The 26,536-nt window shown below is 46.0% G+C and overlaps 1 protein-coding gene across 1 annotated transcript in view; it reads left to right on the top strand.

The window, feature by feature from the left end:
* Positions 1 to 26,536, top strand: part of naaladl2 (N-acetylated alpha-linked acidic dipeptidase like 2) — a 347,063-nt gene that overhangs the window by 177,923 nt on the left and 142,604 nt on the right. The gene's annotated exons all lie outside the window — the stretch shown is intronic.

Raw genomic sequence — 26,536 nt, 5'->3', positions numbered from 1 at the left:
AGGACGTTACCTCATCACTGTGTCTCTGTGACTCTCATCTATACTGTATTTAATCCATTCTGAACGGGAACCCCTTTTGGTGTTTTAAGCATTATGTTATGCTTCAGCTGTTACGAGCTTGTAGATCTGCTATTTTTGGAAAATCACGAGAATGTGGCGCAAATCTTTTTCAGAGTGAACATTTTTTACTCAAATCTTTACTTCTGGGGGAGGGGGGGGGGGGGGGGGGGTGCCTGGAACTACATATTTTCAGATGGGGGTCCGCGGCCAAATACAGATCATTCTGGGGGTCCTGAGCACCACTGAGATAGAAACATAGGGTTTTTCAGAAAACTGTCAGGATTTAGAAGACATTCTTTTAGAATCTTCCTCGGGTCTAAATGGGTTAAATCACCCTCCCAAGATGGCTGACCGTTATGACCCCCAGACTTGTCCCTACTTCCTGTTTCCTGCCCGGTCTGGCCAATGGGGACGTGTCATTACGGCTCAAGTACCTTTAGTCCTTGTAATGGTCCCGAGACCCCGAAGAGAGCCACACAACAGATGTCTAGGTGTGTGTGTGTGTGTGTGTGCGTGCGTTTGTGTGTGCGCGTGTGTGCGTGTGCACACGTGTGTGCGTGCGTGTGCACACGTGTGTGTGTGTGTGTGTGTGTGTGCGTGTGTGCGTGTGTGCGTGCACAGAGAGAGACAGATGTTGGACGTCTAGTCTCACACCAATCACCATGCAGTCACACAAGGCTCTCACAGGCTCCCTGTGCTAATCCAGCAGGGGAGAACACGCTGCGAGGAAGGACACCTCATTATTCATGCCAAGCATACTTTATTCATGCACTGTTTCCTTATTAAGGCTCAAGCGTTTCAATTTATACCAAATAATGAAAGTGAAAACGGTAAGTCAGTAAGTGCTGCTGCTGCTGCTGCTGCTGTTACCACACTACTAATTACTATACTGTTAGTGGCTGTTGTCGTTTGGGTTGTAAGTAGGCATGTAACGATATATCGTATATCGATGTATCGATATATAAACTAGTGACAATTTAAATGTTGACAAGCAGCAAAGAACCTCAGGTCGGATTCCATCCATTTACTCTGGTAACTTGTCCTACAGTTGCTCTGTATTATTAAATGTGTTTGATTCTCAGCACCTTTTTTGAGAACTTCTTCCCAAGCCATGAGCAGAAAGGCATCTTCATGTCAGCATGCTCTGTGTGTCAACACCTCCTCCTCCTCAGGGTAAAAAAAACAAGATGAACAAGTTTGATGCCCTCTGTGAAGTCAAGTGGCATGATAAGTAAATGGCAAATTGTGCATTTATATAGTGAGCTTTACAATGTGTAAATGTAGTTTATATACTGTATTCAGCCACACATTCTCTGCAGACGGCAGAGGGAACTGTAAGACACCAACCTGTTAGTTTAGGGGTTCTGACGGCAGAGGGAATGTTAGGAAGGGACTAGTGGATAAAAGATCCAGTATAAATAAAAGACAAGTCATTTTACACATGGTTTCATGCTGGAAATAGCATCAAGGTCCGACAAAATAAATTTTAGTCGACAAAATCAACTGTAGATTTAGTCGACTAAAATCGTATGATATTTAGTCGACTAAAACTAGACTAACACCAAAACATTCCAGGTGACTAAAATATGACTAAAAGTAAAGTTTCATTCCAAATGCTATTCTGACTAAAACTAAAATAGAAATGTTCTGCCAAAAACAACACTGGTTCTGCGTCTTGCTCAAGGACACTGACTGACGTGGAGCCGCGGAAAAGTCTCAGCGTGATCCCAAACTCCACTGACTTCCCGTATAAAAATAAAAAAAAGTTCTAAAATAAATATGCCAAAAAACATTATTGAGGGATTTACTTCCCTGGCCTACTGACTGCATGCACAAGACATTTGGCACAGATCGGTCCCCTGGTGGTTTGTGAGATTATCCCTAAAATGAAGGAAAAAAACACAGGGGCGAAAACTATCTCCACTTCCTCGCCTTGGGCCTGGCAGAGAGATGGAAGTGTGGGGTGGTCCCTATAGACGAATTCACAGAGGGGTGCCCTGGGCGCGACCATTACTGAGGGGTAATCTATGGAGCAGGTGCTCCGTAGGCCAGGTGTAGCTAATCAGTATTGCTGCACTTAATGGTACACCTCAGTAATGGCCGCACCCAGGAAAGCCTCTGTGAATTTGTCTATAGAGTGTCACAGTCCCGCCACCCTATCATGACGACGCCAGGCCCAGGAAATAATTCCCAATGCATTTTTCCCATAGACATTTCAAAAAGTATTTATTTAAAGACCTTTTAAGCGTCGTACAAAGCCAACTCGAGTTGTGACAAATCATGACAATAAACACTATTTTGGACCAAACAAATAATTACAAATTATATAACAAATATATGAGCCGGCTTAAAAGGTCTTTAAATAAATAATGTTTGAAATGTCTATGAGGAAAATGAACGGGGAATCATTTCCTGGGCCCTGGTAGGGGGCGGGACTGCGACGCTCTATAGTGAACATGCTACCTAAATATAAATACCATAACGTGTCCTATAAGTGTTGGTTTTTCGCCTGCTGATTTATTATTTTGGCATTCAGACGGTGTGTATTTATGTCTCGTCCGCCCATGCTTCCTCCGGTTGTTAATTTGCGTGTTCCTTGTAGTATTCTATCCCCTGCTGTATTGTCACATGACGTGCCTCTCTGCTGGGAACGCCAAAGTAAATCAAAGCCTCTTGTCATCTGAGACATGTTGCTTCCTTCTCCTTCTGCGCTATAGTGTGTGTGTGTGTGTGTGTGTACTGTGTGTAGCGTGTGTGTGTGTGTGTGTGTGTGTGTACACACGTGTGTGTGTGTGTGTGTGTGTAGCACATGCGATACATGTGTCTCCTCCATGTGTGCATGCACAGCGATGTCACACGCTGTACGAGGGAAGGAGACAAATGGAGAGGTGTCTGCCAATCCCCCACAGAGAGCCGGCAGTGTTTGCCTGCAGAACTTCAGCAGGTGTTTGTGGTCTGGTTGTTGTTGCGTACAGTATACCGTTCCAGCATTCATTTGTCTGTGCATACATACAGTACAGTACTACAGGCCCCTGCAGTGCCCATAAATTAGAACAGGGATGGGCAACCGCCTTTTTGTTTGTCTACCCAGGTGGTGATCAGATTGGGCTATTGAGGTGATCAGTGTTTGATGTGCATAAATAAATACCCCATAACAGATAGTCTTCTGAGTAATCTGAATGCATATTCAGTTATTGACTCGTTCTTTTATTTCATCATCATTGATTTAATCTATGCTTGTATTATTCTAATTAGTAGGCTATATTAAGACATAAAAGCAATGTTGGTTTTCACGGTCTGACAGCTTTCAAGACCAGTAAAAGCGGTAAATTCTGAGTGTTAATTGAACTCAACGTCACCAAAATGGATCACTAAGGTTCCATTTGGTTCCATTGTGTACTCTCTTCAAAAGGATGTTAATTTTTTTATTATTTTTTTTTAACCCCTTTTCGTGTTTTAAGCATTATGTTATGCTTTAGCTGTTGAAAAAGAGAAGATCTACAAGCTCATGAACTTGTAGGTCTGCTATTTTTGAAAAATCGTGAAAAGATCGCCCAAATGTTTGAATATTATTCTTTCAGAGTGAACGTTTTTAACTAAAATCTTTGCTTCTGGGGGTGGGGGGTTCCTGGAACAACATATTTTCAGATGGGGGTCGGTGGCCAATTACATATAACTTTTGTTGGTCCTTGACATGAAATATTGAGCACTACTGACATAGAAACATGTTTTAGAAGACATTTGTAGAATCGAACGTAGGTCAAAATGGGGTTTTGACAGAATGGGTGTAGATCAGATTGCAAATGGATTAATCAACACTGAGCATTTTTCTGTGTAATATGCAATTCTATGTGAGTTATAGTTGAAACGAAGCAATCAAACATAATTCAATGAAACAAGTGACGCCGACTTAAATGCGTTTCCAGAGCTATGGACTCAGGAATTGCTTATTGTGGTTATTTCCAGTTACTCGGAATTATGCATTATTGCGGGCTAATTACTCCATAAATAATATGCAGTAGCTGTAATTGAATTCAAATTGCCACCACTGAAGGATGTCAGCAGTCAAAGGATGTCTACAGCAACCTGTTGCTATTTATTGCCCATTTGAACAGCTTTTGTGTTGCAGCTGCCGTTTTGGGGCATATTTGTTCCAGTGCAACAAGAGGGCAATCTGCCTGACAAAAGAAACGCCATGTTTCAGAGACACTGGAGAACCCAGCTCAAGAGAGGAACACAGAGAGGGTACAGCGGCTGCAGCCGTTTTGTCTTTTCTCTTGTCCAAAAAAAATAATTGATTCTGGCATACGCTTCTTTTGAGGAAGGCGTGCATGTCCTTTATTGCCAAGTTCTTGGAGCCGCTGGTAGCGAGGCGATATTTCCCTCTCCCCTTGGAATTTAGTTTGTGTCATTTGCGTTGTTTGTACTGTGTTATGAGCATTTTGCCCTTCACCGCCACCACCGCAGGTCATCAAACATGTGATTGCTGTTGGGCTACTAGTCTCTTGGAGATAATCCACCCCCTTCCTTAACGGCTGTGCATGATTGCATTAACCTTTAATGTAGAGCCGTCCTTTCTTCCTTCCCTCCCTGGTGTACACGTCTCTCCTGGCCCCTCCTGTGACCCATTTGTAAGCGCCGGTGCACCCACCAGAGAGCCCGGTTCAAATCATTTCTCCATGTTAATTTTTTGAACCGGTTGACAGGTGGGCCTTTTCACCGGCTCCCCTGGGTTATTTAGAAAACCCCTGCTGAAGTCAAAGGAGTTCTTTGAATAGAGAATGTAGACATTAGCATATTGATTTAAACGTGGGGTGGTTAAAGAATGTCAGAAAGCTACTTCCACCCCCCCCTCCTTTTAAATGAACAATCATTGCCATGCAGATGTAAGTGGAGGGAGAGTGGATCGAGTGCTTGAGGTCTTCTGTAGAATATTGAGCCATATTGTTAATGTCTCTGGAATTGCCTGATGATTGGAAGAGAATCCAACAGACCTTGCTCATACAGACAATGGCGAAAAAGAAAAAAAAATGACATTTGCGATCATTTATTTGAACCATTGTGATGGTAATTGCAGTGCTCGTGGACAAGGACAATAAAAAATAATGACCAATTCCTTGCAATTTTTGCTTGAATAGGATTGTGTTTACCAATTTGACCAAAGCAGTGTCGATGAGTAGTTTCTTGGAGTAACAGTTTGGTTACATGGACATCTTACAGCACCAATGGAATGTCTATTTTCTAAGAGTGAAATGAAAGCTACACTATATGTAAACTTTTCTGTTCTAACCCATATTTTAACCTGGGTCTCCTGTGCAAGTGTTGAAACGTTACCACTGAGCTAATAGAGCCTTGCCTGCTTGCTCTGGGGAGAAATTTAATTTTGAACGTCTCGTCAAAAGTTTGTGTCGAACCAGAATCAGGATTGTGTCAAAGGTCGTGGTTGAACTTCACCATAGCATTGTGAGTTGTGACAGCAGGGGTTTTTTTGTTTGTCTTTTTCCCTGAAATAACCCATTCTGAACGGGAACCCCATTTGGTGTTTTAAGGATTATGTTATACTTTAGCTATTTAAAAATAGCAGATCTACAAGCTCGTAGCGTGGCTCGTAGAGTGCCACGCTACGAGCCACGCTACGAGCCACGCTAGTAACAAGTGCCACGCTACAAGCTCATAGCGTGGCACCAAGTGCCACGCTATGAGCTTGTAGGTCTGCTATTGTTGAAAAATCGTGAAAATGTGGAGCAAATCTTTGAATGTATATTCTTTCAGAGCAATCGTTTTTAACTCAAATATTTGCTTCTGGGGGGTCCTTGAAATGGGACCCCCCAGATGGGAGGGTCGTCGGCCAATTACATATAATTGTTGGGGCCCTTGACATGAAATATTGAGCACCGACACTGATATAGAAACATGAGGTTTTTCAGAAAATTGTCATGATTTAGATTTTAGATTTTTAAAACTTCGACGGCAACGAAAAATGCAGCAGCAATGTCAAAGCAATTATCTCACGGAGTCAAATTTAACATCCAATTGCTTCATGTTGATAAAGAAGCAATTGTACGTTGTAGTGAAACTATTAAACAGGCTTAACGGAAATTTGTTCCAAGGTGAAAACAAAGTTTAGTATAACTTCATTAGGGAATTAACTCAAACAGAGAAGTAGCTTCTCTTTTCATCCTGCTTGGCTCGTGGCTGGCTTCATCACTTCTAATTGGCTGTTTAGTGGGACAATTGCTGAATGTGGGAGCTGCGACTGTAGCATTAGCATTGTACCGCCTGCATTATGCATGGAGGTTAAAGCTTCTGAAAGTTTCTCCATATGATTTATTAACCCATTTAGACCGAGACCAGATTCCACAAATGTCTTCTTCTAAATCATGACAGTTTTCTGAAAAACCCATGTTTCTATATCAGTGGTTCTCAAACTATTTCAAGTCAAGGAGCCTCAGAATGATATGTATATATGTATTTGGCCTCCGACCCCCCATCTGAAAATATGTCGTTCCATAGCCCCCCTCCCAGAAGAGAAGATTTGAGTTAAAAACGTTCGCTCCGAAAGAATATATTCAAAGATTTGCGTCACATTTTCACGATTTTTCAAAAATAGCAGATCTGCTATTTTTCAATAGCTAAAACACCAAGAGGGCTTCCCGTTCAGAATGGGTTAATGCCTGCATGCAGATGAGACTAGATTAGGTTTGTGTCAGGGATACGGAACAATCACAGACTAATTCCACCGTTGTGGAGTAATTACTGTACGTGACATATAAAGTTGAACTGGAATCACAGCGGGAATCATGTAATTATTCAAAAGGCTTTCCAGTTTTTTTTAAATAATGGATAATTACAAGTTTCGACTAAGCTTTTGTGTCACTTGAATAGTGTAAAATAAAAGAAAGAGGGCGGTTGCATATGTTATGAAATCATAATTATAACTGTACAGTATGGTGAGCTTATATCTCCACATCCATGTGACCAAAGAACATCAATCATTAATCAAGAAACATCCTAATGTATTATTGTTATTTACAACCTTGTAAATCGCAAAACAGAGTGAGTGCAGGTGCCCTTTAGTTGATTTTTTTTTTATTATTTCTTTAGGTATTTAGTTCACAAATTGCATTTATTTCACAAAAGTCATTGCAGTGAGGATCATGGGATCACAACTGACAGTCAGAAATGTTTTATTTGTGCTCAATCTTGTATTCCGTCGTAGCTCTATATGGGTAGATCAAACTGTCAGCAGAATCAGTGTCCCTGTGTACCTCGTTTCTAGTTGGTGAATTTATGGAGGGGGGTGTGACGGCCCTGCTCCCTCTGCCTCACTGTAAGCTAGAGGGAAGCCTCTGTGACGGCAGAGTGGAGCAGGCCGTCAGCCCTTGTGCTCACCTGAGGTGGGTGTGGCTTAGGGGACTATATAGGGAGCTCTCCTGGCTGCAGCTTACTCTTCTCTACAGTATGTCCTCCCTGCAGGACTGCCACCTGGCTCAAGGGCCTAACTGCCCTTTTGTTCAAGTTATGTTTTGCACCAGTTAATACAACACGCACACACCACTCTCCACACATCCATACACTGCACACATTGTTGATAACTGATATCCTCACATCCCACACTTCATTATTTTGTTATTCTTTATTAACTTTCTTTTTGCCATGCATCCCCTAGTGCGTGACAAAATGGGTGAATTATAAAGTGAAGTGACCCTTCTTCTATGCTTATTTTGCGGATTTCTCTGGCACTATAGCACCACGGTCTCGCCTGGAGTGCTGGGCAGCATTGTGTAAAGGCTTGTAAGTGATTGATTATTGAAGAATTTATTAAGAGTTTGCAGAATTACAGTACAACTGTGAGTGGAATTACAGTACAACTGTACAACATGAAGCGCATTACACTTGTTTACAATAGCGTCCACCTTGTTCAATTCATCATAACATTTAGAGATGTACAAAAATACACTTTTATATAGCCAAAAACAGGAAATCATCATAAAGGAGGTAAAAAGGGGGTAAAACATACAGTGAGGGGGAAAAGGGGTGGGTGGGGGATTCAGATTTTACGGGGGCCAGTTTCGAATTGCAGCTGTCCGTAGGTGCCCTTTGAGAGCGGTTTTGAAGGAGTCAAGGGATTCATATGTCTTAATGACAGTTGGTAGGGCGTTCCACATTTTTGTGACATAGGAGCGAAATTAATTTAGTCCCTTGTTTGTGCCGAATCTGGGTTGCACATGGTTTGTTGAACTCCCTCTGGTGTTACCAGACCCATTGCAAGATGCTGTATACTCTGCCGTCAACCCTAAGCCATTCTAGCCTGTCAAAGTGGGCAGGGGTGAGGTGGGTTCGGGTGGTTAGGCCCAGTAGTAGCCAGACCAGTTTGTTTTGAGAAGTAACCCCTTCCACATACACCACAGTATACAAACAAGACATTTCCCTTACAGCTTTTGAATCTGCATCGTACAAAGTCTGTGCGGAGCTTCCACTAGTAATGTAATAACTGTATATTACTAAGCATAGAAAACTAGTAGTGCTACTAGTATATGATACAAACTACTAGTATACCAGTAAGACGCCCTGAGGGCGAGAAGCGACCTCGCCCTTTATCCGCCTGGGTGACGGCAGAGCCCTGGATCTTTGGCATGCAACATATGGAATGAATTATGTACTGTCCATATATGGGGCGTTTCTTGAGTGTACAGGGTTTGATGAGGTCAGGTCAACATTATGGAATGTCAGAACAGGTCAACTCCAAATATGGAGATATAAGTGTGGTGGCGGGGGCAGTGTCTTGAGTGTACAGGTTCATTTACCCATACAAAATTAATATTGGTCAGTGACCCACAAATGGTTCCCGACCCAGGGTTTGGCAACCAGTGGTCTACTTTACCAAAGCAGCCTCCATTAAAGTAGCCGCCGTCATGTCCACGACGCAGACACGCAAACTCGCTCTGGTTAAAAAATTAATCACACACGGACCTCTGTGAACTTTGCCTGTTCCCATGCAGGGTGATCCATCATGCACACCAAGTGTGTGTGTGTTTAACCCAGTAAAGGACACACCGGGCCTTCATTATGCCACTGTGTGGGTCCCAACATGCTCGCCTCTCTCTCGCCGTCTTCTGCACGGTCCTGATATGTTGAACCAGGGAGGACATTGGATGTGCAGCGGAGCTTCAAATTGGCTCCCTCGTCTCATGTCGACAGCCATGGGTTTTTGTGGTAATAGACATGCAAATAACACAGGGGTGTGTGTGTGTGTGTGTGTGTGTGTGTGTGTGTGTGTGTGTGTGTGTGTGTGTGTGTGTGTGTGTGTGTGTGTGTGTGTGTGTGTGTGTGTGTGTGTGTGTGTGTGTGTGTGTGTGTGTGTGTGTGTGTGTGTGTGTGTGTGTGTGTGTGTGTGTGTGTGTGTGTGTGTGTGTGCGCGTGCGCATGCTCATATTTCCAATGCAGGACAGCATTTTGGCACTCGGTCAATAACATTATGGAAAGTACATTATTTTGGTCTATCTGTTTGACTTGGATAACAAGGTACAGTAGTCCTATGAGCCAGTTAGCAAGATGACACTATAACAGAATGAGGTGTTTGTATTGTCACAGACAGACAGACAGGGAGGGAGGGGGGAAGAAAAAGATATTAGTATTATTATTAGTATTCTGTAAGGTGTTGCAGTGCAGATGCTTCTGGTCGTTGATGTAGTGTTTTGAGTGGATTGGAGATGTGAAGTTGTAAGTGTATCGTTGTGTGTTGACATGTACTGTTTTGTCTACAGTATGTATTGTATTCATTGTGTTGCCCGAGGACCCCTCAAAAACGAAATGAGGCATCTCAAGGGGCTTTCCTTTAAATACAATTTAAATATATAGATAGTGTACAGAATGAGTTGTTTGTATTGTCACAGACAGGGAGGGAGGGGGAAGACACGGATAGTGTACAGAATGAGAGAGAGCTGCAGAGAGCAAACATTCAATTAAAGACTCGTGAGTTATCTGCTTGTATCAAGTTCTCGAGTTAATTTCACCTTGTACACCTTTTCTCCTTTGCTCTGTTATCTCAAATATTGAACTGCTTATCAACGTCATATTATTCAGTTATATTTTCTTTCTTCTTCTTCTTTTTTTCTTTTTACATAATTGGTGTTCCACCAATCTTTAAATATTGTCACATTAGCATTAGATAACGAACTCTGTGGCTCAGTTGTCGAGGTGTAGACATGTATTTTTCAAGGGAATAAACCAACTTTGTCCCTGTTGATTCCAAATTTAACTGACTTAAAAATCGAGAGGCAGCTTATAAGTGGAGCATGTTTGCTTAATTGCGTTGGCATAATTATGGCCGTTCTCCAGACAGTTGCTCCCCCAACAACAGAAGGTTCTCCGTGTGCCATTTCGAGGTGCATGTGTGCAAGAATAGAGTCCGGGGGGAAATTTGAACATCTGTGTCTAGCTGCCTCGGTATGCCCAGGAGGACACTGAGAATAGATGGTTTGCCTATAGGAATCTGCTTCAGCCAGTGGAATATTAACGTGAAAGAATATATATACGTTATACAGTATGGTTAACATGGCAAAAAACGTACAGTACAGTACACCATATGTTTATTTATCTGACCTTGCACCGGAAAGGTGTAACCGTGCCATGTGGATCTGTGTTGTCCTTCATGGGCGAATACTTTATTTATTTGTATTACAAAATGGTCCCCTCCTGTAACACTCTATTAGGGGTGCTGAGACCCAGCAGGTCTCTATTTGGAGCAGTGCTGTTTCCGACGTGTGTGTGTGTGTGTGTGTGTGTGTGTGTGTGTGTGTGTGTGTGTGTGTGACTGTGTGTGTGTGTGTGTGTGTGTGTGTGTGTGTGTGTCTTTTGGGACGACCAAGGACAAAAGAATGCTCCACATAAAACGGCTGATGAAAATCGCAGTCGAAAATCGAGCCAACTTATATACATTGAGAATGTATTATTTTCATATTGATGGCTATATATATTTTGAAAATGTATACACTGTGATTGTAACAATACACAAAAAGTGTTGTACCCTGCCTTTATTTTCTTCTTTATAATTATTTGATCGGGCCAAGACATTGTGTTTATTGTCATGATTTGTAACAACTCAAGTTGGCTTTGTCCGCGGCGTGAACGTCTTTAAATTAATACTTTTTGAAAAGCCTATGGGGAAAATTAAGGGGGAATTATTTCCTGGGTTCTGCAAGGGGGCGGGACCCCTACCAGGGCCCAGGAAATTATTTAAAGTCCTTTTTTAAGCCTCGAACAAAGCCAACTCTTGTCGTGACAAATCATAACAACAACAAACACACACACACACACACACACACACACACACACACACACACATCCGCAATACTTCTGTTCACTGATGGGAGATTCTGTGTGGCAGGAAACGCTGTGCTGCGTTGTTATCGTCTGAGTGCAGCGGTGGCTTTTGTCTTTGTGTTTCTCTGTTTGAGGTCGGCTCCCTCTATCCCCGTCTGTCTCTTTTCTCTCTCTCTCTTTTCCACATACAAGCAGCTTTGGAAGCATTGCCCTGAGATGCAGTGGTGAAAAAGTATACTGTTAAAAAAAGTACTATTACTTAAGTGCTGTTAAAGGTATCAATACTGCAATGTATACTACAAGTAAAGGTCCAGTAATCAAATTGCACTTAAAATGTATAAGTAATACGTCTCATTATTGTATGAAATGTATTAAAATCTTTTGAAAATGGCAGATGTACAAGCTCACAATGTGTCACATTGCGACGCATTGTGAGCTTGTAGGTCGGCTTTTTTCAAATGGCCTAAATGTATACACAGAGTTGAATCTATAAAGTAACTATAGTAGAAATAATAGAGTGAAATAATTAGTTAAAAGTACAATATTTGCCTCTGATATGTAGTGCAGTAGATGTAAAAGTACCTCAAAATTGTACTTTTACTACTAAAAGTAGTTACGTTACCCCACTGCTAGTACATGTCTTCACGCACGCACGCACGCACGCACGCACGCACGCACGCACGCACGCACCAACTGTAGTGGGTCAAACCCTCAGAAGTGTGCCCTGAATATGAGTCAGTGAGCCAACCCTGCCAGACTGACTCTGTAGCCACTTTTCCACTGTAAGGGGTTATAGCCCCAATCCATAATAGTTGGATAATGGCACTCTCTGTTGAAACACTGTCGCCACACTGCGACCTGTGGGTTATAGTTTTGATTCAGTGAGCAATACACTTTTTCTCTCCTTCTCTCATCCTTGGACTGCAGCCTTTAAGCCTTTCCCCCCCCCCCTTCTTTTTCTCTTTTTCTTTTTTTTAATGCTATATGTTTTATTCGCCTATGTGGGATACCTTGAAAGACCTGCAGTTTGAGTTAACTGACAGTGAATGGACAGTGAATTGTAAAACTAATGTAATCTATTAGTTAAGTCCAATAAACCAAGTAATTGTTATTCCCTAGACTGAGCAATTACATTATCTTTGCTGAAGGAAACTTGATATATTTAAAACGTGACTTGACTTTATATTGGAATAAAAAAAACAAAAAAAAACTGAACACAACAGAAACACTCACATGGTATCGTTTAGGCCTCAGTCACACTATTGACACGGCTGTCTTGTCCTTGTCTTGTGTCTTGTCCTTGTTTAAGGTCCGCCCCAATGCATTTACAATGGAAGTCACATGGTTTCACCAAACATTTTTGTTTGATGGCTATGTTGTGCCCCCCTCCCCCCCATCAAACAAAAATGTTTGGTTAAACCATGTGACTTCCATTGGAAATGCATTGAAATGCATTAAACACGGACAAGACACAAGACAGCGTCTCAATAGTGTGAGTGAGACCTAAGAAAGATTGAGAGAGAGATACAAGGTGTGTTTAAACAGTCTATGGGTGTGTTGTCCCAGTGAATGGGGTTCTCTTGTATTGCGACATTGATGTATACTGTACTGTAGCATATTATCGTCTCATTGAGCTATATTCACAGGCCACCATTTAACTCTTATGTAACACTGTAGACTAGTATGGCCAATAGTACTGTAAGTAATGCTGTGTTTACACTGTGTGTTATTGTGCGTTCAGGCCAACCTGGACCCATAAGACTATAACATACACAAACAGATGTCTTGGTTGTAAAACAGGCTGTCGGTAGTCTAAAGGTTTAACAAAATATATGTGTATGCGTATGCTACACATCATTTCACTTTGGGCATGTTGTCTTGTAAATTGCATATGGCTAATTAATTAGATCACCACTTGACTCTACTCGCAGATTGTGATTGCCTGAGTAGGTAGCATACGTGTGACTGAACCATAGAGGCTCTATGGGTGTGCACAAGAGCTGTTTCATGGAATACAAAACAACTCGCCCCTTTACCAACACGCCCCTTTACCAACTCGCCCCGGGTGTACAGCCGGTGGAACAGCGCGGCCTGGTATTCATAAAGTAATTTAAGTAAATTATGCTTAAACGGTTAAACCTAAGCTCATTCTTAAGCTTATTATTAACCTCAGTAAAACTATGCCTAAACCTAACCCTATTCCTAAACGTAACCCCAGTAAAACTATATGCATAACCCTAAACGTATTCTCAGTGAAACAAAATAAAGAATACAAGAACCGCCGCACCGAGCTGTCGGCGTGAGGTCGGCGGAAAAAAGCTGGGGCGAGATGGAATTGGGGCGACCGCACCTGTTACCGTTTCATGTATTGATGGAGCAGGTCGATAAATGGATGGATGAATTAGGAATGGATGTATGATCTTTCTGTACAATAAGCAATCATGACTCAATACAGTATATTGCCATGCACAGATAACTGATAAACACAAGATGCATGAGTTAATCTACATTATGAATGCACAATACATTATCAATCCACTAAAAGGATATGAGAAGGACACTTCTCGAGCCTTCATCAAAAACAAATTGGCAGAATCAAACTGCATCCTCTCAGAAAAAAGGATTTGAACTGCACACAACCTGCCCTTATAACCCCCCCCCCATTATCGAAACACCCTGTGCACTAACAGCTAGGTGCTTCTCTGGCAAGTGATTCGCCTGGCGACATCTCTCCAGCCACAGTGTTCACATTCAAGCCTGGTGTCATATTTCCAAGACTTCCCGGAACACTCACTTCGTAGATTTGAGTTGACAATCTAATGAAACACAGCAACACGCTGTGTGAAATATACAGTTCTACTTGGTGTCGCTGTCTCCACTCTTAAGATGCAAGCAGCACGCCATGTCGATAAATCAGGGAATACAGTGCAGAAACATCCCCATGGGTGCAACAAGAGCGGGCCCAAAGAAAGACATCGGTGCATGACATTGAATTCAGTTTAACTTTAGAAGCCACGTAAGAGATGGGATTTCAGTCTTAACTCCATAACTACAGTAGCATTGGAGAAAAGCAGCGATCAAGTGTTTAAATAGTTGTTATGAGAATGGGCTGTGATGTAGAAAAGCCCCATTAGAAAACACAGTCAGCAGATTGACAGCTTGCAACAGCTGGGACACATGAATCTGTTCTGTTACACTCCATCAGTTCTTATTGATTCTGAATGATGGAGCACAGTTTGAAAATATTAATGCAAATAATTTCACGCACTTCTTCACACAGTTAAACTTGTGATGTGACAATACGATGATTGTGATTCTGATCAATTGGGGGAAAAGTGTGTGTGTGTGTGTGTGTGTGTGTGTGTGTGTGTGTGTGTGTGTGTGTGTGTGTGTGTGTGTGTCCGCCTGCAATATGGATATAAGGTATAGTATATATTATGTGGCTTGAAGTATACTGTACAGTACTAGGCATCCGATAATGTCACACTGGACTCCTTTCTCGTTACCACCACACCCATCTGGACGTCGCTGCCACTAAACCCATTGAGTCTAAATGACAAGTGAAAGATATTTTCACAATTGGAAAGCAAACTAGCATTATAGAAGTATAACTAGCACATAAAACATAATGGGTAACAAGAAGTGATGATAATCTCTCTTTCTCTCTCTCTCATCTCTAAAATACTTTATATGAAATATATACAGCGCATATGCTTTATAATGTCACATACAATTTCCCTCCTAACTCTTATAAAGATGTAGTGTTTAATGGATACATTGATGAAAATGAAACATGTTAGTCAGGGAATATTATCATAATAATAATAATAATATGAAAGTTGGAGTACCATCAACAATCGGTGGCAAAATGTTCTAAATTTCAAGTAGCATGTGACATGTCAAACTAGGGGGTTTTCATGATTCTGAATTCATTCCAAGCATTAGTTTTGCACGAAAAAGTGCAAAACGAATGCTTTGCGAACAGACAAGAGAAATTATTAGTGCTACAGCTTTGGATGTAATGTGTCCTAGTGTTGTCTTAAGTTCCTCTCTCGAAGAGAGTCATATGGGGTGCCGCCACCTGGTGGCGCAAAAGCACAGAAACTCTGCATGTACTCACGAACAATTCCATTGGATCGTGAAAGTGTCGCTCACGGTGACATCCCCAACCCCACCCACTCGGTATAAAACCGGGGGTTGGTCCCGTGAGCGTCATTCCTCTACCTTTCTGCCGCAGATGCCACATCGCTCTGACAAAGACCTCACCACCGGCTGTTGAAACTGTTTTCCCTTGAACGGACGAGTTCTCACACTTGTACCTGGAAATTCGCAGCCCCTGCGAGGTGTTCTCTTTTACTCACGAACGCAGAAAAGATATCTCCAAGCAGTAAGTCCTTCTACGGACAATAAAACGCAAGTCAGCAGTCACGCGGCTTGTCGTTTGGTCCTCCCTTTTCCCCTAGCTTTGCGCTTAGCACTCAGCTAGCTTACTGCTTAGCTCGGACACAGTTAGCTGCTACATCCAGGTTTGCTGCTCGCCCGGTTAGCTTAGCCTCACTAGTGCTACTAGCCCTCAGCTCCCCTCCTTAGCGAGCCCGCCGTTAAAAGCTTAGCCGTCAGGCACCCTTTTTCCCGTCTTTTACGCTATCTGCGTAGCTACACGCTAGCTACGTCCCGCTGTTAGCCCTCGGCCTACCGGCGTGGTGCTAACCAGCTACTAGATAGACCCACGGCCCGTAGCTACAGCTACGTCCCGCTATTAGTCCTCAGCCTACCGGCGTCGTACTAATTAGCTACAGCCTCGCTAACTGCCCAGCTAACTACCGAGCTATCTTCAGCCGTCAGGCGTTGATCTAGCGAGCCCGCCGTTAAAGCGTAGCCGACAGGCACCTTTTCTCCGTCTCCTACGCTACCTGCGTAACTATACGCTAGTTACGTCAGCTGCTAGCTAGACCCACGGCCCGTAGCTAAGCTACGTCCTGCTGTTAGCCTTCAGCCTACCGGCGTCGCGCTAACTAGCTACAGCCTCGCCAACTACCCAGCTCTATCTTCAGCCGTCAGGCGTTGATCTAGACCTTCCATCCAACGCTAGCTTGCCGCCCAGCCGAACGGCGCCGGCCACTAGCGTTGCGAACGTAGGCTGCGTAAGTTACGTAAGTCACGTTGCGTAACTCCGCCGTTAAGAACCGTTGCGAACGTAAGCTACGTAAGTTACGTAAGTTACGTTTCGTAACCCAAGTTCATCGAGTGACGAACAAAAGTTGAATTTTCAGCTCTAGTTCCTTAAAGTCAACTCTACCGCACACCATGGCCACCGGAGGTGACGACAGTGACTTCGACCCCTCCCCCATGGAACCGAAGTCTTGCTTCAGACGTGGCTGTCTCTACCTCCTCTCCCCGACAGACACACATGCACTGTGCATGTTCTGTCTTGGTCTCCCACACATCAGAGATGCCTTTGAGAAGCCAGGTTGGTGCCCAGCCTGTTCCAAGTTGACAGACAGAGAGAAGGGGCGGAGACTGGCCAGAGTCAAGGCCTATGAAGATAGAGCTCTCCTCGATAACTTCGATCTCAGGGACCGTCTGTCCAGGGCGACCGAACCATGGCCCCCCCTCCCCCCACCAGCTGGGCGCAGTGATCCTAATCACTCTGCTTCAGGCGCTAGACCTCGCTTCCCGACAGCGACGTCCCAGCAACGCGACGGGGAGCCTGAGCCCGCCTCCCCAACCAGGAAGACTCCCAGGGGCGGACCGTGGTACCACCGCCAGGAGGCTCCACCACCAACGGCCCAACGCCGCCAGCCAGCCGCCTCTTTCTCCTTCTCCTCTTTTAGAGCAGAACGGGGCTACAATGAGGGCGGCCTCCTCTCCTTCTCCAGAGAGGACCTGACCTACAGTCCTAATGACTACAGTGAAGACGCTGAGTCCTATCGGCCCAGCCCGGTACGGAACTGGGCCGACGCCATGGACCACGAGCAGCCCCTCGACGATGACCTGCCCTCCTACCAGGAGAATCCAGAGGACTTCAGGGTCCTGGACCAGGTTGGATACGGGGACGTGGACGACAACATGGCCACCGATGATGACCTTGACATACCACATCTCGCCAGGGAGGCGGAGCTTCCTCCCCCTGATGGAGAAGACAACGATCCTCCCCCCCGCCCCCCAGCGGAGGGGTGGGACCTCATCGAACTGCTCAGGCAGGCCTCCATTCGGTGCAACAGGCCATGGCCTGAGACCACACCTCCTCCAGACCCGGAGGACAAGTGGCCTGGGGCACCAGCACCAACGCCAGCGCGCAAGGTTGTCTTGCCGCTGGCGCAGGGATTTAAGGCGACCTTCACGGCTCCATGGATAAAGCCTACCGTCCCGCCCACCCACTCAAAGGCCACCTTCGACACCGACCTCATGCCGTCGGTCGGCCTCGACGCTATGGCTACCGTGGGCCCCACCGTGGGCGCATATCTTCTCGACCCCACTGCCCCCCGCATAAGGCCACTAGCCAGAGAGCCTCTCCTTCCATCAAAGGAGGAAAGGGACGCCAGCCTGACCGCCAAGAAGATGTATGCCCTCGCAGCTGCACAGGGCAAACATCTCAACGCCGCCTCACTGCTCCAAGGATCTCTCACAGCCATCTTCGCGGGTATGGGGGCTGTCCCCTCCCGCGATGAGGTGGCGGAGATCAAGCGCATACACGAGGAGATGATCAAGTTCGTCTGGGCGACCACGGCGCTGGCAGGACGCATTGCCACCTCCATCCTCGTGGCTGAACGATCCAGGTGGGTTGACACCAACCCAGCCCTGGACGCCACCATACGCAAAGATCTCCTGGAAGGTCCCATCCTTCCAGGGGGCCTTTTCAAAGGAGCCTTGGAAAGAATGGCCCTGGCGGTCGAGGAGCAACGACCAGGCCACGAGGCACTCGTCACCTTTGCTCCTACCCGCCCTCCGCGCTCCCAGTCCAAGGACTTCGTTCCGCGCCAGGTTCAACGCCAGCCTACACGCCAACGTCAGAACCAGCGCCCAGGCCGTGGCGGCCGCCAGCCTCAACGCCCACGCCAGGATAGGGACGACGACGGACAACGAGCTCCTCCAAGAGCTCCATCCGCGGACATGAGGGACAGACGTCCCCCACGCCCCACTGACCAACGCCGCCGCCCTCCAGCAGCTGCTGCCGGCACTAAGAAGGGCCCGCCCCCCAAGGCCGGCAAGGCTCAGCAGAAGAAGTGACACTTCCTGCCTCCCGGGGGAGACGCGTCCTGACGTCTTCCCCCATCCCCCCCACCTCAGGGCTTGCACTGGGCGTAGCAGCCACGGACTGCACTCCCGAACCGCCCCACAAGAGGTCGAGGCTCATGACACGGGTTCCCGCCACGGACGGGCCCGTGACCAAGCCACACAAGTTTGCACAAAATGCACATGTTTTTGTATGTTCTGTAATAAAGGCACTGCCCAAAACAAAAAAACAACAAAAACACCAATGTCGGGGGACCATGAACCCTCTCTCAGGGGCAACCCACGGGCTGCCCACTGCAGAGAGGTGGGGCATGAAGCCGGTGGCGTGCTCAAACGCCACTGGGGAGACGGGTCATGCCGAAAATTTCTCTGGTCTAGGGGTGGACCACCCTTTAACCAGGCGCATTGCACAGTGGGAACGCCACGGCGCTTCACCATGGGTTCTGCGCACCTTAGCGAAGGGTTACAGACTCCAGTTCGCTATGAGACCCCCCACTTTCGGCGAGGTCATCTTCACCGAAGCGCGGGGTCAGGCTGGCCATATACTCCAACAGGAGATAATGACTCTAGTGGAGAAGAAGGCCGTCAGAGAGGTGCCCCTCAGCCAGAGTCGCAGCGGTTTCTACTCCCGCTACTTCCTGGTCAAGAAAAAGGGGGGGGGGCTCCGTCCTATCCTGGACCTTCGAGCACTCAACAGACACCTCAAAACTTTCAAGTTCAAGATGCTGACGGCCAAGTCTCTGGCACGGTCCATACGCCCAGGCGATTGGTTCACGTCCATAGATCTAAAAGACGCCTATTTTCACATCCCTATCTACCCACCCCACAGGAAGTTCCTGAGGTTTGGGTTTCAGGGGAGAGTGTACGAGTATACAGTTCTCCCCTTTGGGATGTCCCTGAGTCCCAGGGTGTTTGTTCGATGTACGGAAACTGCTCTCGCCCCGTTACGACAACAGGGTCTCCGGGTTGCAAGCTACATCGACGACTGGCTTCTGAGCGCGGCCTCGGAGCAGGAAGCGGCACAGAACACAGCCAGGGTATTGTCCCACGTGACCTCCCTAGGTTTCAACGTGAACCATACCAAGAGCATGTTGACGCCGACGCAGTCCACGGACTTCATAGGCATCACGTTGGACTCAGTCGCATACACTGCGAAACTGAGCGCCGACCGGGTGGTCGACCTACTGAAGTGTACCGCACAGTTCAGGACAGGCCACACACTTCAACTCGGGGTGTGCCTGCGCATGGCGGGCCTCATGGCCTCAGCCATATCTCTGGCACGCCTGGGCAGGCTGTACATGAGACCTTTCCAACGATGGTTGAAGTCTTTACACCTGCCTCCCAAGTTCACACGACGCCGGGTGAGGGTCTCCCCGGGCTGTGTATTGGCCTTGAAATGGTGGTCCGACAGGCGCAACCTGACGGAAGGGGTACCGCTGGGGTTGCCCCTGTCCAGGAAGGTGGTCACCACGGACGCCAGTCTCTCGGGCTGGGGAGCCACTCACGAGGGCAGGACGGCCAGAGGGGTGTGGAACGGTTCCCTGAAGGGATCCGCTCACATCAACTATCTAGAACTTCTGGCGGTTTTCCTCGCCTTGAAGGAGTTCGAGCCGTTCCTCGGGGGACATCACGTGTTGGTCCGTACGGACAACACCACGACGATGGCCTACATCAACAGACAAGGAGGGATCAAATCCCTGCGTCTGTGCTCACTGGCTCACAGACTGCTGGTCTGGTGCGACGGCCGGTTCCTCTCCCTCACGGCCTGTCACGTCCCAGGACTCCAGAACTCAGCTGCGGACCTCCTGTCGAGAGGCCCACTCCGCTACAGCGAATGGTCCCTCCATCCATGGGTGGTGGGCCAAATGTGGCACAGCTTTGGAGTTCCGGTGGCGGACCTATTTGCCACGGAGGAGAACACGAAGTCCCCTCTGTTCTTCTCCCTCACAGGCAGGCCGCCTCTGGGTCTGGATGCCCTAGCGCATCAGTGGCCTCAGGGCCTACTCTACGCCTTCCCACCGCTGGAACTGATCCCACAAGTTCTAGCCAGGGTGAGAGTTTTGGGCTCGGAGCTACTGCTGGTGGCTCCGGCCTGGGGGTCCTGGAGACAGGACATCGCTTCCCTCCTCTATCGCGACCCTTGGCAACTCCCTCTGAGGGTCGACCTACTAACGCAGGCCAACGGCGAGATTTTCCACCCGCGCCCCCAGGACTTGGACCTTTGGGTCTGGCCTGTGAGGGGGCGCCGCTCGCAGTAGCAGATCTGCCACAGAATGTCATAGAGACTATTCTGGGTGCTAGAGCAGTCTCCACCAGACACCGGTACAACACGGCTTGGCAGCTGTTTGAACGTTGGTGTTCGACCAGGCCTGGTGGGGTCCTTCCTTTCCAGGCCTCGGTGGGGCTCATCCTGACCTACCTGCAGGAATTCCTGGACAGAGGTCTAGGCTTGTCCTCGGTTAAGGTCAACCTGGCGGCGATATCCGCCTCCCACTTAGGTGTGAACAACGGACCGGTGAGTGAGCACCCGCTGATCCGTCAGTTCATGAAGGGTGTCCTTCGCCTTAGACCGGTTACCAGATCCCTGGTCCCAGCCTGGGATCTGACGGTGGTGTTAGACGCGCTTACGAAGGGGCCATTCGAACCACTGGAGACAGTGGATTTGAAGTTTCTCTCGCTGAAGACCACGCTGCTGGTCGCACTGACAACTGCGAAGCGTGCTAGTGACATCCACGCACTCTCAGTCAATGAGAGCTGCATGAGGTTTAGTGGTAACAACACTAAGGTCACGGTTAGGCCGAACTTGTCTTTCAAGCCAAAGACCTTTCCTGCTGGTCGTGACCCGGTGGAGCTCATGGCGTTCCACCCACCGCCTTTTGCCTCAGAAGAGGACAGGCGGCTACACTGTCTCTGTCCAGTCAGGGCGATCAGGCTGTACAGAGACAGGACAGCTCCCTTCAGACAGGGAGATCAACTCTTTGTTTCTTGGACCTCCCACGCCAGGTGGCAGGGGAAGCCTATAACAAAGGTGAGGCTTTCACAGTGGATTGTGGAAGCCATACAACTGGCTTACACCAGTAGTGGGGTGGAGCTCCCTGAAGGGTTAAAAGCTCACTCCACGAGGGGCATGGCGGCATCCTGGGCCTTGGCACGGGGTGTCCCCATCCAGGATGTGTGCGCAGCGGCAAGTTGGTCGTCTCCCTTGACCTTTGCCACATATTACAATCTTGACGTGGCACCCAGGGACTTAGCCCAGGCAGTCCTGGGTGCAGCGGCGCAATGATTGACAGTACATAGTGCCCCCATGTTCACACAAGCATTCCCTAGAGCGGCTCTATGAGATGGTTAGCCATCGAGCCCGTTTCACGAGCACATAAGGCAGCTTGCTGTCGGCTCCTTATATAGGGATCGATAGCAGACGGACAGGTTGGTCTGTCCCGCTATCGGCTTTATTCTACCTGGTCAGGGACCTAGGTAGCCTTTAATTGTCCTCCTTACGGGAGTATACGTGCCACGCCTGAGGGTGGCGTTACGTGTGTCTCTTGATAGGTGGACCGTGGATCGGTCCTATCAGCCGGTGTGATCATACGGGAGTGTTATGATCCCCATATGACTCTCTTCGAGAGAGGAACTTAAGACAACTTCGGGTTACTTCAGTAACCTCAGTTGTATAAGTGACTCGAAGAAGAGAGTCATTAAGACGCCCTTCTGCTTTGTCAGCGGCAGAAAGGTAGATTGATAGGAATGACGCTCACGGGACCAACCCCCGGTTTTATACCGAGTGGGTGGGGTTGGGGATGTCACCGTGAGCGACACTTTCACGATCCAATGGAATTGTTCGTGAGTACATGCAGAGTTTCTGTGCTTTTGCGCCACCAGGTGGCGGCACCCCATATGACTCTCTTCTTCGAGTCACTTATACAACTGAGGTTACTGAAGTAACCCGAAGTTATGAGTTATCATTCCATTTTATTTCAAATGTATTTTGAGTATCTCTCCCACTAGCATAAACCCCAGTTCCCAGTGCCAGCACATACGTGTTCAGTTGTTGTTTGCTTTAAAAGACGGTGTTCCCCCCCCCACACACACACACACACACACACACACACACACACTAGTATCATTGGAACACGCACACACTCTTTACCTTTCATCAGAAGCTTTTACATGGTGGCAGCGTCGCAGAAAATCAGGACAGTGATTCTAGAGTCGGACTTATGGAGGTTTGAAAATCCTCCCTTCCACTGGTTTGCACTGTGAATATATTTGCAATCCCATAGCTGGAACAATGGGGCGTTGCTATAGGAACCGGACCAATGTTAAAATCTTCCGTAGGCATCAACCATTTTATAGACGGAGTATACGTTGGGGTACGTATATATACGGACCCGGAATAGGACGCCACCTAGCGTCGAAGTATGTATAACTTGGGGAAAGAAATAGTTAATTTAACTTAGAGATCGTTATACCGCTCTAGAAGCTTCTTCTCAGGTCAGGTGAAAACATCATTATCCAAAGACATAAAAGTACTGAAGCTTGGAGGAAATGCACTAGCCTGAAACCCAAACGTCATCCACTTACATTAACAGGTTTTATGATAATAACTTGTTCGGTAATTTGTTTTGCTGACCTCAGGCAACACATTGCAAATAGGAAAGCAATTCACAATTGCTCCCTATGCATTTTCAGAAAGTGAAAAGTGAAGTGAAGCTCACAGACAAAAACAGCTGTGCAGATCTTTTTATTTGATGTTATCTCTCTCTCCTGGGGGAAGGCTGCATAATTACACTTAAGCAACAACATGTGGACACTTGGAGCTACATACACTACCTGTCTCCCATGTGACCAAATGTCACAATATAACAACTCCCCACCACCACAGTGTCCATAGGGGTTCAACTCCAGCGCGGTGCATCCGGCGTTGATGAGTATCTATATGAACACAATTGGCCCATGTCTGGGGGAGGGAATCCGGGCGGAGGGGGTGATATTTTCCACTGCACGCACACACTCCTTCACCTGTCAGCCTGAATCTGAAGGTATGGATGGCATGATATCAGCATGATCAATACAAATTGTATTAAACAATATTCCGTGTCTGCCCCGGGGGAAGTCTTGAATTGAGTCATTTACACTGTGTAGTCTGTTCGATCAGCTGGCAATACATTGATATTTCTACAGAAATCTCTTAGAGCGCACTGCTGGCTCCCATAACTAAAGGCAAAGCGACGCAAGCCAGCCTAACTATAGCATTTTTCTCAGCCTTTACATTTAAGATACTTCTTGTGAACGTTGCCAGGACTGTGTTTGTATAAAAAGAAAAGAAAGGAAGAACAAGAAAATAAATATGAATACCACTAACCAAATACTAAGCACATATTTGTAATAACCAAAATACTGGGTACAGAGCACCTTTGGCACGTGGACTTTGGCAAAGACCTTGCATAGTCATAATCCATTTTAAATACCAGAGTGTAAAAGGTCGAAAAACCCATCAATGATTATGACATAAGTGCTCAGTTTAAATGTTCAGTATCAGAAGTTACTGTGTTAGACAGGATTACATAGTGAGTAGGCCTGCTCAGTATCAGAAGTTACTGTGTTAGACAGGATTACATAGTGAGTAGGCCTGCTCAGTATCAGAAGTTACTGTGTTAGACAGGATTACATAGTGAGTAGGCCTGCTCAGTATCTGAAGTTATACGTCTCCTACTGTATTGCAGAGGGTTTATTGATGTGACAGATCACATCAATTCTGGCAGTGTCCATTATAACCAATCCCTGGTGATATATCGTATATTTAATTCCGTCTCCAGACAACAGGAACTTTAGGATATTCAGCCAGATTGCTGTTTAGCGATATTAGTTTTCTCTGATGAGACAAGGGCCCTTCCCTCCCACCAAAAACAGATGCCTAAGGCAGGTGGTTGCTGCCAAAAGATTTATACTGATAAAAGTATCCAACTTCTCCAACATGTTATAATGTTCTGGCTGCTATGGTGCAACCGTGCATCTTTCACTAATTTACTCACTAATCACACTCACTAATTGACTCATAACTAACTATCCTTGCTTTGACATCACACCTCCATATATAGTCACGCCTCATGACATCATGCTTCCATATATGGGCATGCCTCGTGACATGTGACATTGTGGAGACCCTTAGATCTCCACATAATGGTTGTCAGTCCAACCACTGAGGTTACCGTGACACGACAAGACTTGCAAATTAACCAAGTTGGTGCAAAACATGGATCTCCATATGTGGAGCTGACTATCATCACCTGGATCTCCATATATAAAGATCACGACACTGACCTCATCAAACCCTGGATAGCCATACATGGTTTGACATGCTAGATCTACATATATGGAGCCGGCCAGCAACTCTACATCTGACCTCACTGACACCAGATTAATAGTTTAACTCCTGCTCCTCAACTGTGCCGTATTAAGAAGCTCTGTTGTTTCAGTGCAACCTCAGGGCGTCGTACTGGTTAAGCTTTTTTAACCATTTGATGTCTTGTAGTGTTGTGTTGTTTCTTGTATTTGACAAAAGAATCTAAATAAAGTAGTAAAATGTAAAAAAGTATCATCTGAGGGAAGGATTTGTGATGCAGCTTTGTGTCATACCCCCCTCCCTTTCCAACTTTTAGTTTGTGAACCACAGCGAGTGACTTGCACTGTAAAATCTCTCTCTCTCTCTCTCTCTCTCTCTCTCTCTCTCTCTCGCTCTCGCTCTCTCTCCAGTGACTGTAAGAGCACCAGGCGTGCCATGCTTGTCATTAAGCTGTCATTAAAGTTCCATCATCATTAGAGTAGCATTAGTTATTCCCTCGGTCTGCTACTTCGGCGACATAGGAAAATCAAAACACAATCAAGGTCAATTAAAACAACAATGTTCTTGGCCGCCACTCACTGGGAAGCAGCAGCTGGCATCTTACATACTGTAAATTATTTATTTGAAAAGGATTAAAATGTATCGTCTCTTTTTGAGACAGAGCGATAATAAAGATAAAAACAGAAACGACCACACTAATAATACTCGCACAAGTCCAAGGTATTGCATAACTGACTACTGTCTGTGTCTCTACAAACCCTCAAATCTGGTTACTTTGCCCATAATATATGGAGATCCCTAATGTCATCAATATAAAGTGATGACATCCTAGACTGGCCACCAGTAAATGGGCGCAGCACTAAATACTCTGACAACCTGTATTGCATAACCGGAGGGGCATTCCCCCAACAGGCATCACCCTAGTTCAGTTGATAGTTCAGCTTAATGAATTAGTAAATAGCTTCTTTCTTGCTTTTCAATCTGAGAAGTCTGTGTTTGTAGTTTGTGTGTGTGTGTGTGTGTGTGTGTGTGTGTGTGTGTGTGTGTGTGTGTGTGTGTGTGTGTGTGTGTGTGGTGTATGGTTGGTGATGTATGATGATAAGAGTGCCCTCACTTCACACAAGTGTGATTTTTTCTTCAATTAGAGTTTAGAAAAAGGAACACTCCCCAGATGCATTGGTCACCGACAGAGGTAGTATCATTCATTTAGGAAATGTGTGTAATGTGTATTTTACTTTTCCTTTAAATTTGCAATAGCTTCTTTGAAATAAACCATTCCCTCTGCAAATTAAGTCATCTTCAAGTCTTTTGAGTACTTAATTTGTATAGCCTTATTTGGCTATGATGTGTCATTTTCTCAGAGGGACATTAAAGATACTGGTCAATTTGTACTACTACAGTTCCTGAAGATCCCAGTGATCGAAACGTTGAATTAATAAACCAGTGGAGCTGAGTTTTCCCTTGCGGACTCTATTACAGTAAAAACATTTATATTTATATTGTGTTGAATATCAGCCTAGGCATGTGTGTATGTATTCTCTAGTACATCTCTTGGGCAGTCCATTTCTGTTC

The sequence above is a fragment of the Protomyctophum bolini genome (genome assembly GCF_963924005.1).
Source record: "Protomyctophum bolini genome assembly, chromosome: 8".
Classification (NCBI taxonomy): domain Eukaryota; kingdom Metazoa; phylum Chordata; class Actinopteri; order Myctophiformes; family Myctophidae; genus Protomyctophum; species Protomyctophum bolini.
This window is presented reverse-complemented; position numbering and strand designations above follow the sequence as displayed.